Below are 24,816 nucleotides of genomic sequence, written 5' to 3'. Positions count from 1 at the left end.
AGATCCCGTGTCTTATTATTACCATGTCCTGTGATTAAAGTAAATAAAAAAACTACATGTCTCAGTGCCTACTGGATAAAAATTTCGGTCACTTCACCAGGTAAAGCACCATGATCAGCTATAGTGCTTGCTGAAGGCAAAGGGAATACATAACAGGTAGTGAATGAAGGTAGTTATAAATGCCAGTTACAGCCACATGACCAGTTAACAGAAAGGAAGAATATACTTGTCATGAGTATTCTTTTATTTTGTTATGAATATGTGTGTGTGTATTCAGCAAATATCTTTTTTTCCTTCTCTTTTTCTCCCTTATTATGTAACATAAATGCATTGATTTTATATCATAGTGTGTAACTATTGTTAATTTTACATCATAATATTTAAGTTCTGGATATCAAGGAGAAAAGTAAATATCACTCAAAGACCTTGCCTACTCTTCTGGGCAAAGTGTTAAGTGTGTTCTCAGGTGTAAACTGGATAGTTGTATTATGTTAGGCAGAATTAAGACCTTGTTGTTTATTTGGAGATTCACTGTGGTTTAAGGAAATGCCAAGTTGACAGTGGGTGGACTTGTAATGATTAATTTTATATGTCATATTGACTGGGCCCTGGGATGTGCAGCTATCTGGTAAACATTAGTGTGTGTGTGTGTGTGTGTGTGTGTGTGTGTGTGTGTGAGGGTGTACTTTTGATGAGAGTAACATTTGAATCAGTAGACTGAGTAAAGCAAATGGCTCTCCCCAATGTGTACAGGTCTTATTCAAATTACTGAAGGCCTGAATAGAAGGAAAGCCAGGTAATGAAGCTGTTCTCAAGATGAGACATTGGGCTTCTCTTGCCTTCTGACTCTGACTTTATTGGAAATCATACCATCAGCTCTCCTGGTTCTCAGGCCTTTGGACTCAGATTGGAACTGAGCCTCCAGCTTGCCAACTGCAGATCTGGGGACTTTTCAGCCTCCATAACCATGGGAGCCAATTCTTTAAAATAAATCTCTTTGTATATACAGTAAATATATACTGATCTTCCTGGGCTTACTATGGGGTTATGTCCCCATAAACCCATGGTAGGTTGAAAATTTCTTCAGGTGAAAATGCATTTAATAAACCTAACCTGCTGAACATCACAGCTTAGCCCAACCTACCTTAAATGTGCTCAGAACACTTAACACCAGCCTGCAGTTGGGTAAAATCATCTAACACAAAGCCTATTTTATAATAAAGTGTTGAGTGTCTCATGCAATTGATTGAATACTGTACTGAAAGTGGAAAGCAGAATGGGTCTGGAGACAGGATGGTTTGTAGTTGTATCATGTGTTTACCCTCCTGATGTGTGTCTGACTGGGAGTTGCAGCACTGCCCAGGATCGCTAGACAGGATCTCACCACATGCATTGCTCCCCCGGAAGAAGATCAAAATCCAATATTTGAACTCTGGTTTCTACTGATGTGTATTGCTTTCACACAATCATAATTTTGAAAAATAATAAGTCCGAAACCATCTGTATATAGAGATTCTATTGGTTCCATTTTTCTGGAGAAACTAGATTTATACATCTATTTTGAGACTCCTCAAACATCCTGTATTATTTCATAAGAAATCTTAAGCTCTTCACAGAGGGCAGCTCAGATATATTTTGGGTATTTCTATAGAGAAATGACAAGTAAGTGATTTAGACTTTGGCCAAAGAACCATGGGAATAGAAATGAGCCTTAATGGAAGATAACTGTCATATTTTTGCAAAGGAATATGTTTATCTTGCTTATGTGCTCCTAAACAGTAAAATAATATTCAAAAGGGGACTTAAATCAGACTTTTACAACTCACATGTCTATCTTATTTAACTTTTCAGAACTATAAAAGGAATTTTTAAATGCTAAGTATACTCTAGTATTTGTTTTTATAGCTGATAAATTTGAATCTAAATTTGTCTAGTTATTCCCGTCATAGAAGTGTCAGAAATAAGTGTAAGTAATTTTAAGTTGATCCTTACTTACTTTCATTTATTTTTTTTTTCACATCTTTATTGGAGTATAATTGCTTTACAATGTTGTGTTAGTTTCTGCTGTATAACAAAGTGAATCAGCTATATGTATACATATATCCCCATATCTCCTCCCTCTTGGGTCTCCCTCCCACCCTCCCTATCCCACCCCTCTAGGCGGTCGCAAAGCATGGAGCTGATCTCCCTGTGCTATGCGGCTGCTTCCTACTAGCTATCAAGTTTACATTTGGTAGTGTATATATGTCAATGCCGCTCTCTCATTTTGAAGAACACAGCTAGTCACCTTTTGCTTACTTGTCATAGACCAATCAAATATTAGAAATAACCATCTAAACTTCTGCTATTGATTCCTCATTTCCTGAAGAATAAAATTGAACTTCCTGAGAATCAGTTCTGAGGCTGATCCTTACCCTGTTTTGGGCCTGTTCCTCTGGGGGCATCTCCCCCATCTCTGCCCACTGATCCTGACACAAGTGATTGATTTGAATGGACCATGCCATCTCATGCCTGTTCTGTTCCCTCTGTTTGGATTTTCTTAACTCCCTTCTTAAATGAGCATTCATCAGTTATGACTAGCAGAATGTGTTCATGCAATAAAGGAATTCAATTTTGTCAGATGTTTTAATTCATCAAAAAATTCCAGAAGTCCTAATTTTTTATATGAAATCTCCTGAGTTTTAAAGGTTGCCAGGTAATTATTTTCTTCCTTCCTCCCTCCCTTCCTTCCTTCCATTTTTCCTTTCTCTTTTTACATATGAATGAGATGAACATTCCTCTGGGCCAGTATATATACATATGCACACACATTCTAAAAAGCATCATGTGCTGGTAACCAGTTATTTGGTTCTTTCTTTAGCTCGTTGGTCTCTTTTTTCTTACCTCTTAGGATAATGACTAATGTTCGATATATTTTTTGTCAAATAAATGTTTGAATTGAGTTTGACTTATTTTTTATGGAAGAAAAGCTCAGGTCCAGTGGAGTTATAACTTGTACAAGTTCATAGAGCAAATTAGTGGCAGAGATAGGCATCAAATTTAGGTATTTTCCCTATCCCAAATTTTACTTTTCTAACTTCATTGTTATTATTGGTCAAGTTTTGCATGCTCTCAAAACATTAACTGCCCTTTTTGAATTGTGGTTTTTCTCTGCATATATGCCCAGGGGTGGGACTGCAGGATCAAATGGTAGTTCTATTTTTAGTTTTTTAAGGAATCTTCATACTGTTTGAGAACATACATGAACCCCAGTGTTCACTGCAGCACTATTTGCAGTAGCCAAGACATAGAAGCAACCTAAGTGTCCACTGACAGAGGAATGGATAAAGAAGATGTGGTACATATATACAATGGAATATTACTCAGCCATAAAAAAGAATGAAATAATGCCATTTGCAGCAACATGGATGGACCTAGAGATTATCATACTAAGTGAAGGAAGCCAGACAGAGAAAGATAAATATCACATGATATCGCTGATATGGAATCTTTAAAAAAATGGTACAAATGAACTTATATACAAAACAGAAATAGACCCACAGACACAGAAAACAAACTTACGGTTAGCAAAGGGAAAAGGGGGGAAATAAATTAATAGTTTGGGATTAACATGTACTCACTATTACGTATAAAATAGATAACCAACAAGGACCTATTGTTTCGCACAGGGAACTCTACTCAATGTTTTGTAATAACTTACAAGGAAAAAAAATCTGAAAAAGAATATATATATATATATATATATATATATATATATATAAACTGAATCACTTTGCTGTACACCTGAAACTAACACAATATTGTAAATCAATCATACCTGAATAAAAAAAAAAAAAATTACCAGGCCTTAAAATTATATTTCAATTAGGTAAAAAGTAATTAAAATGTTTCCAAATTTCTCACCCCCCCCACACACACGTGCTACACGTATAATTATTTGATTTTTCCCTGTCATGTATGATGATGCTTCTACTTAGTTAGAAATGCAGGAAATGTTACATTTAGACCACCATCGGTGCTTCAGAATCGGAAGTCTCTATCCCCCTTGAGACATGTATTTATAACAGAAGCAAGGGTGTCTTATCCGTAGTAACTGAAACTGCTGCCGATGGCCCTTTGCTGCGTCTTATCCACGCTCTTCCTACAGTTTATAGGAATAAGCTGAGTCTGGGAGGCCTGGTAATTCACAGGGCACATCTAGCTTTCCTTCTGACCTTGACTGGTGCCTCACTAAACCAGCCCGAGGAGACGCCTGCATATATTTTATGGAGTTTTTAAAAAGTTACCATAAATCTCAAGGTTTCCTTACACACCCTCATTTGCCTGGTGTCATTTTAGAGTATAATTTTGATGAAACATTTTACAGGGCATTCTCTGATTAAAATCTAATGAGATTAAAAGAATATGGAAGATAAAATAAGTTATGTAAACCTGCATTAACAGACCAGCTTCATCCATATTGTATACTTTGCATTGAATTCATGTTTTAAACATTTTGATCATCCTTTACTAATCCTTGGATAGTTTTAGTTAGTGAAGCAATTCTATTTTTCTGGAAAGAAATTTGCAGCTATTTCCGATAATACATGTAACTGTGTTTTCACTTTCTGTTTATCATTAGTGAGTGCTTTGCCCATTTCTTTGCATTTAGCTTCCTTTATGACTCAAAGAAATATATCCAAAACTATAGTGCTTTTGTACTTTGTACTTTACCAAAGAACAATGTTAATTAAGCAATACACACAAAAATTATCTCTATTTTCCATTGTAATTTCCCCTTAACAATTGAATAAATTAAAAGTTTATATAGGCCCCGTTTCAGCAAAACATCAGGATTTATGCAAATTATATACAATTGCTCAGGCAGGTTTAATTAAAACTGTTAGAAAAAAATTGGTTTGATGAGATTATGTTTGAGAATGTACAATTATCTTTCAGTTTCATAATAAATTCTTAATGTTATAATGAATGAAGAGAGGGTATGATACCATGCTTAATAACAAAACTATTGAGCATTTATTGTGGGTTAGGCCTATTCATATACTTTATCTCTTTCAAACTTAATCAAACAACAATGTTGTAAATCAGGGGTCCCCAACCCCCAGGCTGCGGACCAGTACTGGAACCAGGCCACACAGCAGGAGGTGAGCATCCGGTGGGCAGGCGAGTGAGCGAAGCTTCATCTGCCCCTCCCCATCTCTCTCCGCATTACCACATGAACGATCCACCTCCCCACTGTCTGCGGAAAAATTTTCCTCCATGAAGCTGGTCCCTGGTGACAAAAAGGGTGGGGACCACTACTATAAATATACATTATGTAACTTTTTTTACAGAGAAGGAAATTTAGAGTTAGAAAGGAAAACTTGCTAAAGAAACTCATTAGACTAATCCTAGAAGTATGGCCATAAAACCAGCAAAGTTTTGAGAACTACAGAGCATCCAATCATAAGATATTTAGACATATTAAAAGGACAAAATGCAAGCATAACTGATGCCTTATAAAAGTTTATTTATAACCTAATCTGCAGGCTTTCATACTTCTCACAGTAGACAAGCATTTAGTAATAACGAGTATGGCTTAAAAGTTATGCATGTGAGCTTTGAAAGCAAAGCTAACCAAGGTTTTAAAGTTTGGGAATTTCTGATATTACATCTGAAAACAGGTCTCAAGGTGTCCAATCAGTATTGGAGGCAAGAATCTCTGGTTCTGCATCTTAGGTAAATTCTCTGGTCAATATAACATCTAAGCTAACTGGGAAGATAATTTCATACTGTGTGTTTTCATTGATTTTAAGTTCAAAACCGGAAAAAAAAACCCAACAAAACAAAACCTCTGGTAACAGCAGTCAAGATACTGGTTTTCTTTGTGGGATATTGACAGGAAAGGCTATAAAGCACCTTCCACGCTGCTGATAATACTATTTCTTGTTCTGTATGCTGGTTATTTGGTCACATAGATTTTGTGAGAATTCATTGAACTATGCATTTTGACTTTGTACAGTTGTATTTATGTATGATATACATCGATAAAAATAGAAGAAAAATTGCTTTGATGGATAACCACAAGCATACCGGCTGGCTGCCTTCAGTTATTCACTCAAAATTATTCTTATTATAAAATAGTTGTTGTTTTATTGCATAAATGTTTCAGAATGGAAAAGTTAAATATAAACTTCAAAAATGGATAAGCAAATCAATAGTAGTAATAATTGTATTACAGAATAATGTGTTCATTTTTAAGTATTTGCAATATTTAAAATACTTTACTTAAAAATAGATCAATATTGACATTCTAATTTAAGATGTTTAGTTGAAAAAATGATTTATAGTGTGGTTTTAAATAGTAATCTTAAAAATTACATAAACTCTATACACATTTAAGAAGCATGAATAGTCACCATATTTATAAATTGAATTTATTCGTTTTATAAAAATATTGAAGTTTTAAAAAGGCTTATTTATTAGTAAATGTGAAGTGCTTATAAAGCTAATAGAATACAGTAAATTATAAATGCAATATTTAATCACTAATGTCAAAGAGTTAATGAAAACCAAGGACTAAACCAGTAGTTCAACAATGTGAGGTTTATTTGTTTTCTGAAACAAGGAAGGGAATTCCAAAATAACTGTGGAATACCTTTCAGTTAGAATGAAACAAGGAGATTTTTCTTTGCAAAACACACTTGGACTGAATGATTCTGAGGAGGCCACAGCAAGCGGATTGTTTGGTCTTCCTGAGGTGAGGCTACAGGAGACTAGGGTTCACTTCTCCATTGCCTGTTGCCAGTAGGTGAGAGTAGCTTAGCAACAGAGTATCTCTTATCTGTGTTCAAGGGTCATGATCAATCATGCAATAAGTTATTGGTGAGGAAGCAGCAGTACCTCAGAGAAGAGGGTTGGTATAACACTTGAGAACTGCAGCATGACCTTGGAGAAATAGTTTCTTGCTAACTTTGCCGCTGAATTTATCCATGTCTGTTACAGCAATCTGATTAATGGCAGGATTGATTTTCATGTTTGCAGTCCCAAGCTGACATCATTTACTCTTTTAGTTTCAGGTTAGTTTTTTCAGATTACTTTTCAGATCAGTTCACAACGTTTAACTATTTTTCCTTTTGCTTCCTTTTTGTCCTTCCTTCCTCTATTCATCCCTCCCTTCCTTCCTCATTTCCTTCCTTCTTTTCCCTCTCCCTCCCTCCTTCCCTTCCTTCCTTCCTTCCTCCTTTCCTCCCTTCCTTTCCTTCTTTCTTTTTTGGAAAAGAGGCATGAAAATTACATGCCCAAACTTTTTTTCTCCCATGTTTATTTTCTTCTCAAAAGCAAAACACATGACACACCAGTCTACTTTTTGTCCTCTGCCCAAAATCTTGATGGGACTTTGGAGAATTCAGGACAATGATAGTTGATTAGAGTAGAATCAGAAGCTTCATTTTGGTCCTGAAAAGTAAGATCTATTTTTGACCCTGGAGAGCAAAAACAATTATGGGTGAGTGATTGGCATTCATAGCCAAGGTTTTCGCAAACAGCAAAAACTCCCTCCCGGGGTTGAATTTAATCCATTTGAAACCAAATAATACTAACATTCCAGTTGAGTAAATCCTCAAGCTAATTTGGCCTATACCTCTCAGAATTTTAACTTTTAAATTAAGATATAAGCAAACACATTGACAGAGAGGGCTATGAGTACAGAAGCAAGAGAGCACACTTGACAGGAAAGGCTTGAGTTTTCCTAGAGGAGCAACTTGTCTGGGAGAGGGGATGAGGAACCAGGGCTCCTGAAGGCTTTCACTGTGTCCCAAATCTCTTTGAGTCAGAGGAGACCCCACAGCCAACAAGATCTCTGAAGAAACCCAGTCACATACTGTTCCAATTACAAAACTTGCCATTAGCTAAAAGTTGACTAATATGGCTACAATACAGCCTAAAGGTCCAGCTCTTCTTGTTAGCTTTGGATTCTATTGAATGCTTACTTCTTTATGCCCTGTGAATTAATTTATTAAATATTCTTAACGCTAGATGTTCTAACTCCTGAGATTGAAAGATCGTTCTAGTATTTAAAGTAGCTGCTCAGGTATATAGATGACAAAAAGTCTGTTTATCTATAAATTATTGATTAACTTGTCCACCCATAACCATAGATGGGTAACCCAAGTGGGTACAGGGATAACTAATTATTAGTCATATTAACTAGATTTGCATTGTCTCTCTCCCTATTTTTCCCCTAACTGCCTCATTATCCCTCATTCCTGTCACTGATACAGTAGTTGTTAAGAAGAGAGGATGTTGGTGGCTTATCTCCATGATGTGTGGAAAAATATGCCAAAGGTCAGAGGAAATGTCAGAATCAATAGGAAAGTAGAATTTACATATGAAAAGTATGGGACTAGATCTAGATAAGTTTATTTGAGTTTCTGAGTCCAATAGTGTCTGATGACAAAATCCTCTAGATTTTTCAGAAGTGTGGGCTAATATGTTACACCTTTTTAAGAGTTCTTTTCTAATTGGGATTTTCTTCCTCTTGTACCAGAAAGAATAGTACTCACTGAAATGACTCAACACCATAAGATGACTTGTGCTCTGCAGTGACTCTTCCTCACAAACAAACACTTTTAAGAGAAGATCAAAATAGTTTGTTCCACATATACCTACATTCATTTAAATTCCAATAATATGGATTCTGTAGTTTTTTTTTTTTTTTTTTTTTTTTAGTAATACATGACTGAAAATATTTGTGAAATGCTTATTATATGCAAACTACCATGTTAGGTTCTGGGAATTCAAATTTAAATGAGAAACATAACTTTTTCTCAAGAAGGCAATGTATTTTGTGGAACGTCCAAGGAACAGGTGGATCCTCTTAGAGGGTTAGACCTGAAAGATATTATTTGGAGGAATAATTTCCTGTGAAGGAAAGGGGAGAGAGGGCCAGAGAAGGAGAAAATAGAAGGTCTGACCCCTATGAAGTTAGGAGGGAAGGAAAAAGGAATAAATAGGCAGAGTTACAGCCCAAATCTGTCTATTAAATAAATGGGTCCTGTATCTCAGAGGAATGAGCTTCTTAGTCAGGGAATCTTGGCTTCTGTGGGTACGCACAGGTGGTCCAGAGGGCTCCCGGCAGCGGTAGTTGCTAACCAACTATGTTGCTTACAGCAGGGGATTTGATGGGCACATTTTCATAGCCACACATGGAACTAAACGTAATAATGACCTAAAAGAGGAAAAGCATAATAATAAAGTTAGCAAGACCAAACACACACATACAACTGAAATTAAATTTGAAAGAAAAGTAATATATTAAGGGCTTAAGGCAAGCTTCAAAGGAGAAAGCAATTTGACCTAGGCTTGAAGGACGAATAGGATTTCCATAGCACAAGAAGTGGAAGAATGGCTTTCCAGGCAAAGAAACAGATAAACTGAAGCATGAAGACATTGGAATACAGGGCTGGTGGCGACCTCCAGCATTTTGATGGTGCTGGTATAGACTTACCTGAGAGTGAGGTTGAGATAGATTGAGAAACATGTATCATGTGGGTCAAGAATGTGTTAGGAATTAATATTTGTCAAGAAAGCAATAAAAGAAACAACCTGTGTGACGAGGCCAATTCTGGTGTCAACAAAGAAGGTGGGTTAGAAATGGAGAGATGAGGAGGGAGTATAAGGCAGCTCCAAAGTGCAGGTGAGAGCTGATGCAAGGCAGTGGGGATGAGGACAAGGCGGGGATGGTCCGTGTGGGGCAGAAAAGGGAGGAAAGACACCAGTGAGTCTTAAATTAGTTGGTACCCATGCCTTGCAAGATTATGCAGCTAAATAATACAGAATGCAGACAAGATGTTCAGATTTATACTTACCGAGTTCAAGACAGGGTGCACAGTGTATTGGGTTATAGTCACTTACTCATCCCGACCATCAGGGTTTGAATCAGGGCTTCACCTCTCACTGTCTATGGGACTGCAGGCAGGTCTCTTAAAATCTGTGCCTCAGTGTCCTCATATGTTAAATGGGAATAATGATGGTATCTTCCTTTTAGAGTTGCTTTGACTATTAAGAGATTAAATTGGCCATAGTTATAATCATTGTTATTATTATTTTTTCAGAATGCTCAGCAATCACTTGAATTATGTAATTGATAGCTTTTTTTTCTCACGACACAAAAAGTAACATTGGGCACCGTTTTTAATTTGTACAACTCTTTATAAATCGATAAAATGTTATAAGTCTAGACTACTATATATATTAGTACATACATATATATATGCTATTTATATATTTAATTTGAACATAGTTACTTTTTGCTGAGTAAATGACTCTGCTTTATCAATTCCTAATCAAAGTTATTTGATGTGGTATATTTCTGCCTTGTCCCATAGCTTACATTGTTAGGAAACTCAGTTGGAATGGTTAGATAATAAAGACAAACTCTTGAAATTAGAATATATAGCCAGTTTTTTGAGAAAGAGAGAGAATGCAGGCTAAACTTTTCTCCCTCCTCTCTCTTCCTATGCTAACATGGCTTTATAGCTTACTTTCTCACACTTCATATTAAAGCAGTAAATTTTATCTCTTAGCTGCATTTTTTGTTTGTTTTTATCTCCCCGTGGAAAATATTCTTCTCATATTGCTATTTCTTGATTTATAAATTTTAGATCTTATCTACTTTTACTTACTACTCTGATACATTCAGATTATGTGTGTTATATTGCATATGTAATACATTACATATTATTACATTACGACGCATGAGGATTCAGTTCTCTTAACTCACCTCCTCCAATAAAGTTAAACCCTAGGTCATCCTATTAAATGCTAAGTATTAACATTGTTATGAATATATAAATATTGTTCATTGTAGATAAAATGATGTACTATGATCTTTTCTTTTTTAAAAACTTGTTAAACTTAGAATTTTCACTTGTTTTGTGAACTGCATGCCTCAACTTTCTTTCCCTGATCTATTAGTTTGCACCTCCCGCCCACTCCTCAGATGTTTCTTTCCCAGAGTACCTCATCTTTCTATCTTTCTGCTCCAATCCGGACTGTTTGATTTCAAGATTAAACTATTACATGGCTATCATTCTCACACTCTGTTATAATGTATTTATTGCTTCTTGTATGTCATATATTTCTCTTTTTTGCTTATTTCTTCCTTGTTTACAGAGTAATCTCCAAGGAATTACCAGGAAATTAAAGGAAATAAAAGCTTACAGATTTTTGGGGTACTTACTTATTGAGAATGTTTCTAATTTATCTTTTACCTTGATTAACATGCTGGTTGGGCATAACATTCTAGGTTAAAATTCATTTTTCGCCAGAATTTTAAAGGCTTTCCTCACTTACCTATTGCTGCTTCTGAGAATTATACTATCATTCAGATTCTCTATCTTGTTTATTTTTAGGGGTTTCTTTCTTCCTCTTCTTTGGAAGCTTTTTGTATCTTCTTTCTCACCTGTGTGCTGGGGAAATACTTGGCCACTTTCAGTTTGGAAAAGGATGCTTCTCAGTTCCGATAGTTTTGTGCTTGGTTCTCTGTGGTCAAAGCAATATCATCATAACCACCTCCTGTATCCTCTGCATGGGAAAAGAGAATTTTCAAAATCCCCCTCCCAAAGAATTGTGAGAATTTGTCAACGAGAGGTACTCCAAGGACTGTTGTATGCACACATTGAGCAAATGATAAACTCTTGCTGCACGATTGCAAGCACTAAAATCAATAGCAGTAATCCACCTTCCCCAAGATTCTTGATTTACAGTAGCTGCCAGGCAAAGCTTCTGAGAATCATTGACTTTGGCAGTTGAGTCTGTGAGCACTGTCTTCCTTTGAGCCTCTCAGATGCCAGATATTTTCTGAAAATCTCCAGCCTCAGTATTTGAGACAGTGGATAGCAGAAGTGGTCGGTGCCCATGAGAATTCTGAGGCTTGAATAGGATGCCTGGAGATCTCCCAGGTATCACCTCCTATTCACAGTTTCCTGTACCTTTGTATTTTCAGCCATTACAAGGGTGTGTGCGTCTCTCACTTTTTGTATTCAAAAACTTCCTACTTGGAATATCAAGAATGGTTTTTTCCTTTCCTGAGTAAACTTGGCTGAAGCCCCTTCTTTTCTATTTCCTTGATAAGGTTCTCCTTTTATTCTCTCTGCCAACACTTTCTGTTATTATAACAGAACCTCTGTTATTCCATCAGCGGTATTCTTAGACTGATGCTCTTTTTTAAATTTGATTTTCTAGGCTGTTTTTCATTTCTTTTTATTGTGATTGTACACTTAGGAAGTTTTCTTAATCTTCTCCTCTGATCATTTTATTGCTTTCTTTCATTTTAGGTATGATATTGTTCATTTCTAATAGTTGTTTTCTGATCTCAGATTGGTCTTCTTTACAGCTTCCCATTATTTTATAGGTGACATATTTTTTCCAGGAAATTTAATTGTTACAATTTTTATTTGTGTTTAGCTCCTGTTTCCTGAATTGTGCCTTTTTTTACCATTTACATTTTTTATTTAAATTAGTGTCTATACTATGGGAGGCATTCCACAAATGTCTGGTGATACTTAAATTCCAATTTAACAATAAAAAGAGCTCAGTGGAAGCTGCATTGCTGGGGATGATGAATGGATGGATTTTGATTAAAAAATTGCTCAGTTACAGAGCTACTTTTTAAAGCTATTTTTAACTGCCAATATCCAGAGTGCTTTTTTGGCACTTTTCAAGAATAATTTTCCATTTTCTCCAAGGAGCTTATACTTGGCTAGAAACGTTCTGTGAGTTGGAAGGGAGAAGCCTGGGGTTCCCACTGTTGGGTGTGAAAAATTTAATTAATCTCCTATTTTCCACTCCATAACTCACTCCTTCCATCTGCCTTTTCTGATGTGCCTGAAAGGGGATAATATATTGTTCAATTTCTGTAGAGAATAAAGTACTATTCTCATGCCTGGGAGTGGGGCACTTCAGCCCAAACTCCTACAATGCCTGTCTTTTTGTAACTCATGACTCTCATTTAGTATTTTCTTTAAAAGCTCTAGTTTACCTCTTTTTTCTGCTGTGCCTATCATTTTACCAGCCTGTCTCCTTTCCATCCTCAAAAAATAGTTAATATCTCCTACCCATTTAAATCACCTCTTCTATTTTATTTGAACTTGTAGTTTCATATCTTTTAAATTCTGTATTGTCATTTTGTGGACAGGAAAAGAGAAATACACATGGTTAATCTTCTGTGTTCAGCTGGAAACCCCAGAGCCTATTACTTATTCACTGTGATACGCTGCTCTGCAGTGTTACTTATTCTGGGGAGCAGAGAGGGGTTAGAGTCAGGACTGAAGAGAACAGAGGTTAAGCTTCACAGGTAAATTCCTCTTCCACTCTGTAACTTGTCTAAATGCTCAGACTTGAAGACGCTCTCTTTTAATTCTTATTCCACAAGACCACTTGATGCTTGGCTTCATGGGGACAAAGAAAGCTCCTGTGATTAGTGTCCATTCTGCTGTGCTGTCTTTCTAGTTAACTATGTGGGGTTATCACGTGTCCCACCTGGGCATCCAGTGGCTGCTGAAGTCAAAGCAGGTACTACCATGACCTTTCTCTGATCTCTTCTGCCTCAACACCACTGGCGGCATGGAGGCTTTACCTAACCCACATCACCCTGCCACTTCTCCATGGCTGCTGATGCCCCATGTTGGGGTGTGGACCTTGGGCAGCTGTTGCCACCCAGGGTCACAAAGAAGAAATTAGGAGGGCTCTTCCTTTCTCAGCTTCCCCCATGCCTGTTAGGATTTTGAACCTGCCAGTGAAATCAGGAACCAACTGTCTCAACTCATAACAGTAGTCCTTGATCTATTCATTAATAGTGGAAGAATAATGTTTTTAAAAACATTTTGATAAGCATGTCTCATAACATATCTTATATTTCATTTAACTACTACTGACAATTACTATTGACAGCAAGGCCCTCTATTCTGTGCTGCCCAGGCATACATTAAATATGTAAGAGAAGTTGAGACCTGTGAAAGAATACAATAAAAATAATATAAAATAACATTAAAAATTATTATACACTTCTTGTCATGGTATCAGCTGTTCTCTTGCATGCTCCTGAGTCCCATATGAGAAGCAGCATGATCTGTGAGCATAATATTGCCTCTCTCTAACAAACTAATAAGGCATGGATGCTTGCTTCCAGATTTTCCTTCACATTAGTGTGGAAGGGAAATATAAGAAGGTCAGAAGTTACTATACCTTAACTTCCTCAACTTAAGTGATGTAAAGAAATAAATAAAAATAATTTCCCACATTGAAAACATTTTATTAAGCACTGTGTTATGCATCCAACATATATATAATAGAATATACAATGGTTACTTTAAGTATTTAAAATATACGAACACCATGACACATTTTCATTCATTCTTTATTTTTTTTTTTCATTTTCTACTTCTGTGCAATTCTGATCAGAGTGAATTCCACTTCTTTCTGAATTTTCACTTGACTTTTTAGAGGGGCAGAATGCCAATATTACAATTTAAATAAATGAAAAAACTCCCTTCAAAGTGGGAAAATCAGAAATACATGCTGCCTCTGGTAGCAGAATTAGAGTCTTTCAAGTGTAGAAGTTGAATTGCTTCTTTCTTAAATACAATATTAAAGTCTGTGCAATTATTAAGTCACAAATTGAATAGATATGAATATTTTACTAACATCAAACACTGCCTGCAGTGTGCTTGAATAGTTATTCCTGAAATATTATGCAAAAAAGGAACTTAAATTATTTATTGAATTCTTGAATTGTTTAGTGTCTCTGATTTTAAGAAGGTTCCCTCATTTATTCACAGCTGTCAACTTTAGATTAACCCCAGGGTTAATTATCCATTTTATGATTTGTCCATACTTCCCCCCCTTCTCCCTCTTTCCATCTACTTGCTGACTCTTTTCCTATTAGATGGCACCTGAGTCATGGCCTGGAAAAGGAGCTAATGTTGGATGACATGAAAAATGCCTCTATGAAAAGTTGAAAAGTACTAGAATTAATATTTCTACTTGAATCTAAATTAGCCTGTAATCATTTCTATGTCATATCCATACACATCAGTCAAAAACGCTCCATGAGAAGAATTTTCATCCAAATAAGGACAATAAGTCATTGAGTAAAGCAAGCTAGTCAGTTGCTTAAAATTATACATCACATTTGACGCTATGAGAAAATTATTAGAGGACATGTATTCCCTTATACCTGTGTGGAAAAACTTTTAAGTAATTTTATAAATCATTTTATGTATAAGGGAATATATAAATATTATTTTTGTTACACAAAGGAAAAATATGTGTTCTTTCTGAAATGCAGAGGAAAGAAGTGAACACAGGATCATCTAACCATTTGGAGGCAGCTCGCTGACTTTATGAAGATGGATTCAAACCTGGAGATTAAAAAATGATATCATTTGAACACATGAAAATATTTTATTTCTCCGTGTATTTGCCTAACACTAAAAAACAAAAACGAAAACAAACAGAACCCAGGTTGTCATGCCACAGTTTGCAGCTGCTCTGTTAGTTGGTGTTTCAAACATCACTTAACCTCCCACTCTTCTGGGGCATTTGAGTTTGTTTCCTCAGTGCCAACCACCGTGAAGTTGGAATGCCTGAAGGAAATGGACAAACACACCTGGTTTTAGGTCTTATATTTGGAAGAAAGGTGATTTCAAGTCTCAGCTATTACATTTTTCATGATTTAAATCTGCTCTAATACTAGGAAATGGTTTTCACCTTAATATTTTTCTGTTCATTAAATTATACTAAGTCAAGAATTGTTGTATATCAGCAAGGCATGGGTATTATGCTATTAACAGTTAGCTTGTATGAGTTCAAGACATGTCTCTGGATTTTATTTTATTAGTGAAAGTGAGGAAAATCATTCTCCACAATTAAATTTTGATTAGAAAAATGTCAGTGACAGTGAGGACACCTTGCCTCTGTCTCCTCCTCTACCTCTGAATTGATATTTGTAATAAGACAAGCTTTTATACTTATCTTTTCTATATTTTATACTCTTCAACAGTAAGATAAATAAAGTCATAATTACTACCTGCTTAACTTAAAGAGTGCTGTGGAAGTTCTGGAGATGAAAGCCTTAAACTCTTTTCATCTCTCTAGATCAAAGGTGTTTCATAAATATGAAGTAGTTTTATTTCTTTAATTAAGTTGAAGAAGATGTGCATCATATCTGAAGCAACTATACCTCATCACTTGCCACTCCTTATAAATACAAAATAATCTAATTAGCACAGTGGTGGCCTCTGCTTGAAATTGCTTTGTGAGGTAAGAAAAGACAAGGGCACCTTTCGGCATGCATAGAATTAAGCTCCTGGAAATTTTGAGGGGAAATAGCCCTCAGCTCTCTGCTGCTCCTGGTGTATTGTGAAATTAGCATTCCTTTGCAGTTAAATATTTGGTCCCATAGCATAAAGAATTGAACTGAGAGAATATATTCTACTAATTAAAACAAAGGAAGTTATATTTTCTTCATCTAGTTAAAAAGTTATCTTCCTACAAATACATGAAAATAACAAGGAATTAGCTTACAAATTACTTTTAGAACAGTTTAGGTACAGCTATCCACAGTAAAGTGATTAAACAAAAAAATGTAGCAGCATCAGAAAGACCAATGTCGTTGAAAATGTAGGAAATGTGGACGTGGTGGTGAAGTGTCACCTTTTGGTGAGAAAGCATCTGAACCTTCTTTGACATTTTGAGTCTTCCCTGCCATGCGAGTTGTGCAGAAGACAGAGTGTGTCAGCTGCTAAGGAAGTAGAAAATGAGGGACTCACTTTCCCGCCGTCCCTCACAGCAAAGATGCAGGCACATGAGCCAAGCTGTGCCAAGGAAACGCCAGAATTAATTAAATTCAATTAACTAAATTAATTTAATTCCCTAGTATTAAAGTGGGAATCTAGTGTCACACACGCATGACCTGAGGCACTCTCTCGGAAAGTAGTTTCCTGGGCATCAGTGGCAACATCGGTGTCCAGAAATATAGAATTGACCATGCCAGTTACAGAATTTGTCATCTTACCAGCTTGGCAATTATGTTCTCAGGTGACTACTCACAGTGCAAATTTGGATGTGATCTTCCTGTCTGTGTAGCCTCGAACTTAATTTTCAAGTTACTCTGGCAGTTATGGGAACTAAAATCCATTTTCAGAAACATTTCTTCTGTGATCAGAGAGAGACAGTTTTATGTAGCTTGCAATTTAGATTCTTAACTGATTCAAAATGGAATGAATAGCTATATGGTATTATTTACCACATTAAAATCCATTTAACACAACATGGTGACAAAATATTGTTATTTTAATACTCTGAAGAAAGATCAACACGTTATTTTAATAAAAATATCAGGAAATGAGTTGGATAATCTTAATGAGGTCTTAATAAATAAAAAAGGTATTATTCAAAGAAAAGTACTTTGGTATTCTTAGAGTGGAAAAATATTTTATATTTTATGGTGGAAAAAAAAAAAAAGAAGAACCTCAGAGCCTGTCAAATAAACTGATATCTGGCATTTCTACTTTCCATCATGTGACTTTAGATAAGTCATTTAAACTCTTTGACTCTTAATTTCCTCCCTCTTATGGAGGACAAGAGAGAGAGAGACTATTTCTGTTACGTGACTGGTGGATTAGAGGTAATATATTTCAAATGCTTACCATAGTGTCTAGAGCATGATAGGTGTCCACAAAATTGTATTATGAGATATTTACTGGATACTAATGTCCTTTCTGAGCATGAGTTTTAGCTCGGTGTGCTCTTAAACATAGACAAGGTGGATTCTGAGCCAGTCTGCCCATGTGACACCCTTGGTATTACACTTGGTACTGATGGTCTGGTGTCTCTGCTATATTGATGACTAAATTTTTTTATCACTCTTGGTCCTACAAGAAGATGATATGGATATGGATTGGAAATCTGCTAGGTTGTTTAAATTATATCATAAAACAAGAAAACTCTTTTATAACATGTGACTCTTCATTCATGTTTGCATTTTGTGTCTTTGCTGACCAACTGTGACCGTTACTATAGGTTGGCTGCCCTACATTGATTCTTACATTTTACTTCTTGATTACTTAAACTCAAGCTGAAGATCTATGAAATAAAGTGATATGCTATCTGTTCCCAAACCTTCAACATGCCTCTTGACTTTAGGTATGTTTGATACAACGTTAGACTTTGATGGTTTCCTTGCCTTGAGCTCTGAAAAGTTATTCTAGACCTTTACGTTCTGCTCCAGATACATCTGTATCTCTCTATTTACAACGAAGAGTCTAGCTTCCAAGGATAGAGAAGATAATAGAATTAGAATTTCACATAATTATTTACTGGTTTAATTCTACATTTCATGTGCAGTATTCTCATTTAACAATACCAATACTACTACAACCATTATGATTTTAAAAAATTATGTATTTTTTGTCATTTCACTGCATTTTTAAATGTTGTATATCTACATTATCAGAGCATATGGGCTATACACATAGTTTCTCTGTTTTAAAACCCTTGCTTAGTTTTTGTACTAAATGCAAATCTTTATCTACTGTTCACAATGAGTCTTTATGTCAGTGTCTGACTAGTCATTTTGTTTCTCTGAGATCTAAACTCTACTAGATTCCTCTTCCAAATTGTCCATAGCTTATACGCTTGAAAAGCAGTTTAGTTTCATAAAATCCTTGGTTCACATTTTCATTTCTTGAAATCCCAAATATATTTATTTTGGCAAAACACATTGCTATTGAAAACTCTGATAACAATTCCAATTTGGTTATTTTTCTTTTGTTTTGTTTTTCATCTCATAAGAGTGATTTGATCTTTTCACTTGGGTATTTAAAAGACATCTCTCTATCTCCTCATCTTCCTCCCCATGCCCCCTTCCCTTCCTCCCTGTTTCCTCCTCTTCCTCCTCCTCCTTCTTCCTTGCTTCCTCTTCTTTTTCTCTCTCTCCCTCTTTCTCTTTTTTAAAATCTGGTAATTATACTAGAATTCATCTTGTCGGTTTTTCTGGGTCAATAATATCAGGTAAAAGCTTTTCCAAACGTACTTTTAAATCTTTTATTTATTTATTTTTTTGAGGGTGGGGACTTCTTTGAGTTATAGACTTTAGCATTTGTTTCCATTGATTTGATCTTCTTTTCTTCTTCTTTAAGGAATCTTCTTATTATAACTTTTTAAGTGTTTTTTTTTCTGAACTACATACTTAGCTCTATGCTTATTCATGCCTGTTTATTTCTAGTTTAGTCTTCATTTCTGAAATGATGTTTTCCTTTTATTTAAATGACCCCATTTCAGAGTTTTCCAATTCTAATTTTTATTTTGTTCTATCAAATCACATCATATAAAAAATATGCATTGCTTATTTTGCCATAATATTCATTTGTTCTGTGACCCCGTCTTTCTAGAACGCTTTTCGTGGTCTATAGCAATGTTGTTCTGCACTTCACTGTATTAGAATTCCTAGTCAATCCCCTTGCTCCAAAATCACATATTCAGTAGCTTGAAACCGTTGTTTCAAGTGCTCCCTAGCTTCTGGCAGGGGTGCTTCCATAATCTAGCATAGAGTTAGGTTCTGTATATTGGCTCAAATTATCCTGACTTGTATTCTGTGCACACTCACCTTCCTCTTCCCCCACACACTCTAACAACAACAACAAAACTTGGGGGGGGGGGTAAGAAATTAAATCCACATAAGCAGATTTCACCAAAAATTTTATGAGGAGAATGGACATAATATTTGCATTTTACATCCTTGAGGAAATTGATTTGAAATGTATCATGGATATGTCTGATATCCCGGGCATATTTAAGTCACATAACCATTGATGGAACACAAGCAGTGGTGAAAGTAATGAGAATTATCTCAGTGGAGTTCCCTCTCTCCATATCTTCTATCTCTAAAAGGTGGTATGTACACCATCCCCTTCAAGGAAGAAGGGAAACACTGTGCTCTAGCATAAGGTGTTTCTGGCTGATATACTGTTTTAGTAGTAGTAGTAGTAGTAGCAGTAGTAGTAGTAGTGTTCTATTATTATTTCTGGTCTAATCACTATTTTGAATTTAAAATAAATTTTCTTTTTGAACTCCATTCTTTGCCACTATTTTATAGATACACAGAAAATGTAAAACAGCAGGATACTCCTTACTTCAAATAAATGAAGAGGATAAGAATGATTAAATAAAAATTAGAATTGTATACCCTAAAGTAATATTTTCTAGCTTTCTGTGAATAGCAATCTATCTTGCAAGTCTTAATCATAATGTGAAAAGGGACTTTCATTTAGTTTCAGTATTCTTTCGTCAAAATAAAATATTTATTTTTTCTCTTTTTGCTGCCTAAATTGTATTACTTTGTTGACACAGTCCACTGATAGTTGTATATTGAATATATTCACATATATATAGGTATGTGATTGAATAAATATATTCCATATTTGCTTACAGAACAACAAACACTGGCATAAATATTCTTCTAGCTCCACAAGGGAAAAGATATTTGTTTCAGGAATGATATCAACTACCAAGAACTGTATCTGGAACATATTTTGTTCCCCATAAACAGTTCTTGAATGATTGTTTCTAATATATCACTTCCTCCCCACCAACCTCCTCTTCAGAAAAAAAAAAAATGGATATGGTGCTTGATTTTACTATAATATTGTGCTTAACTCAGGATTTGGAAATTTGGATGAATAATTTGTATAGAAGAACATATATTGAAAAACTATGTTGAAAGATAGTGAATGTTACATAAGATTCACATAAAGACATTTTGATATAACATTTAAATTTGTTTCAAGCTAAAGCCATCTATTTCCTTGAGGATTTATGGTAAATACTAAAATTGGGGTGGGGGTAGAGTTCTTTTTGATGCCATTGGAATAATGACCTTTGTAACTAACACTGCCATGTCCCTGATGAAGTCCTTGGCTGTGACCGTCTCTCTTTAGACTGAGGGATGAAGGTAAGGACAAAAGGGTAGTTCACATTTTCATATAATAACTATTTCCCAAAGAACACATTTCTGCTCTAGAAGACTTATTTATTATCCAGAGCATAACCTACCTACTTCTGTGGTTGAAAATCCAACTTTTAATATGTGAGAGAGCTGGACTTTACATTGTGCAAGGACTCTCTGGGTGCAATAAGGTGCAGAAACACCAAGTCTATAGAGAATCCCTAATTTTCCTACCCTTGTGAGTATAAGAGGGTCACATGACAATGTGACAATGACTCTGAAGGTGTCATTGAAGACTAAATTGGCTAAAGGTTACAGAGTCTTCACCTGATTTAGATCTTTCAACAGAAACCCAAACAAGTCATATGCTGGAGGCTTGATGAACAGAAACATTCATATTCGAAGGGGAATTGTTTTCATCTGAGCTGTGTGGTAGAACCTTGCTTCTCTCTTTATTTCAGAATAATCAGTCTACTTGGCAGTCACATCAAACTCACTATAATTGTCACTAAAATCTCACTATAATTTTATCAGTTATTCCCAAGTTGGAAGTTTGTATGATAAACTGCCAACCTCAGATGTCCAAGAATTTGTAATTTTCTGTCTTCAGTACTAATCACAGGTGGTTTGGAGTCAGCTCCACAGAGGAAGTGTCATATTGTATCTCAACCACCCTTTTCCTCATTCTTGGCCTAAGGTAGAAGGACATGGCATCCCTGGGGGCCTGCTTCACAACAGCTCAAACTTCTCGATGTTTCTTTAAGAAGAAACAACTTCCCTTCCCAAGTTATTGACGGATATGATGTCAGGTCTAGTTAGCACTTGCTTAGATGGTCAGCAATTCTTGGTTGTCCTAAGAACCATGCTCTACTATGGGAAGGTATAAAACAAATAACTAATTAGATGATCCTCTGACATTTTTTCAGATCAGACTTTCAAGTCCATTAGTGTTGGCAGCAGGGATTATCTGTTTATAAACTATCATTTTCATAATCCCCTTTATGTTTATCTTCAATAATATTTTATTTTAAATAGATTATCTAGTATCACTTTTTTTGTTTCTGCATCTACTTTTTCATTCCTTCACTGTTGCTCCAGTAACATATATTAAAAAAAAAAAATCATTTTATTGAAGTATGGTTGATTTATAATGTTGTGTTAATTTTTGCTGTACAACAAAGTGATTCAGTTATACAAATATATATATATATATATATATATATATATATATATATATATATATATATATATATTCTTTTTCATTTTACTTTCCATTACGGTTTATCACAAGGTATTGAACATAGTTCCCTGTGCTATACAATAGGACCTTGTTGTTTATCATAGTTTGCATCAGCTAATCCCAAACTCCCAATCCATCCCTCCCCTACCCCCTCCACCTTGGCAACCACAACTTTGTTCTCTATGTCTGTGAGTCTCTTTCTCTTTTGTAGATAAGTTCACTTATGTAGATAAGTTCATATTTTAGACTCCACATATGAGATATCATATGGTATTTGTCTTTCTCTTTCTGACTTACTTCATATATGTATGATAATCACTAGGTCCATCCATGTTACTGCAAACGGCATTATTTTGTTCTTTTTTATGGCTGAGTAGCATTCCATTGTATATATATATACCACATCTTCTTTATCCATTCATGTGTTGGTGTATATTTAGGTTGTTTCCATGTCTTGGCTATTGTAAATAGTGTGTAGCATATGTGTTTTTATCTAAAGTTACAGATGAGAAATAACATCTTGGTTTATGATGGGATTCATCCTGGGGACCAATGTTGCTTCACCTGTTGGTTATTTTAGAATAAAAACTGATCCAAATTTATAATGTTTATCCATTCTCCTCAGGATGCAAAAGATCCTGAGCTGAGAGACATTCGATACTGTTAATTTATTGATATCCACAACTTTCTACCTTTGACTTGTAAGAAAAACATTTCTAAACATGTGATTTTTCCAACTGGTATTTGCAGTAATTGGCCACAGCAACTGACACAAACTTCATATCTAAGGGAGCCTATGACCCTCGCTCTAGTGACAATAATGAAATATGTTCCAATGTCCACTGCGGTAAATTTTATTACTGTTTATAAATACCTACTTCCCTACTCTGGAGGAGGTGCTTATTTTCCCTTCGCTTACTAAAACCAGACTTTGATATGTTATTGCCTTTAGCCAACAAAATGTGAATATCAAATCCAGGAAGAAGTTTTAACGTCTGTGGTTTGCAAGGCACATTTTCTCTTTCTTCATGCCCTACTGAGTGAAGTGCTACAGATAGAGACCTGAGTCTGGTGAGAGGATAACTTGAGAATGTGAATCCCTTCCATGCTCACAATGCCTTTTACCTGGGAATAGGCATGAAATGTAAGTGAGCAATAAACTTTTATTGTTATAGGCCACTAGGATGTTTGTTTGTCTGTTGGTTTTTCTTTGACCATATTTATCACAAACTCCTATTAGAGAAAATATCTTCTGCTTCATAGTCTCCAATTTATCAACCAGGGTATTTTCATATTCTCAAAAACTCTACCATCATTTTGGCTGCATCTTAGTATGTACAAAATTATTACTTTCCATTGAGCGCACTCCTTTTTTCTGCTTGTTTTTCTCTACTCCCAGTATAATGGCATATACCTAATAATTTCTTCTGATGAGGTGATGTTTGTGACAGCTGGTGCAGCATCCTTACTTTCCAGTGATTCTCAGTCTTAGTCATATAATGAGTGGACTACACTGTGAATCATACATCTTCCTAGGGTTTAAAACATTTGTCACTGGGACCAATTTTCAAACATATGTGATGTGTGATTCAAAGATAACAATTGGGATCTCTTTATTAGGCAGCAGACTATCTATTCAGGGTTCTTATTTCCTTCTGTAGAGCACCTTGAAACTGTCACAGATACATTATTTCAATTTAATTATGGAATAATTAATTATATACTCCCCACTGATGTGACATAGAGACCACAAAATACTTAATTCATAATTAAGTGTACTGGTAGAAAAAGAATTAAATCCTAATGTTTAATTTCTGAACTCGTGGGAACCCAATGCAAATTGCAATCATGTTTTAAAGTGTCAAACTTTCAGTACCCTTTAAAACATCATTTGGCATCTCTTCCAATTTCCAAACAATATAATGAAAAAGTTTTAGAAAATTCCAATATCATATTCCTTTCAGCATATACCTAGACCACATTTTGCCCAGAAACTGCAGGTGAGGACCACCTCTCCACTGAAATCTGTAGGTGTTGAGTGATTGGCTCTGAAAAATATCAAGAGTATTATTCTCAGGTGAGATTATATTCCATGGCCAGAGGACAATTATATTGGCCACTTGACTTTCTTCTGAAGATGTGTGTGTGTTGAGGAAGGAGGCATGGGAAGGAAAATGGGGTAGAATGCTATCCTGGAAAAGCAGAGAATAAGTGGTGGCATTAAATCCTCAGATGTAAGATGGGTTTACTTACCTGCAGGGATCTGAGATGGTGCTTAATAGACCATGGTGTTCCTAAGACAGAGTAGACTGGCAGCCCATGAAGATATTACTTAATTTATAGCACCAAAAAAATCAAGAGTAGGTGAGCAAAATACTGATACCAGCTGCTATAATGGAAATTCCTAGTCTCTCAGTTTCCAGATCTAACTGGTTTTCAGACTTAAAACTTGTTGATTAAAAAGGAGCCAGGTTCCCTTGAGGAAGAGCCCTTCAATGTCATAACAAACGTTTAAAATAAATATCAGCCCAACTCTTCCCCAAAAGCACTTATTTTTTTTGTTAAATTTAATATACTTATGGATAAAAGA

This window comes from Balaenoptera acutorostrata, chromosome 5 (genome assembly GCF_949987535.1).
Source record: "Balaenoptera acutorostrata chromosome 5, mBalAcu1.1, whole genome shotgun sequence".
In the NCBI taxonomy this organism is placed as follows: Eukaryota; Metazoa; Chordata; class Mammalia; order Artiodactyla; family Balaenopteridae; genus Balaenoptera; species Balaenoptera acutorostrata.
The sequence above is the reverse complement of the archived record's forward strand: the minus strand, read 5'-3'. Positions refer to the sequence as shown.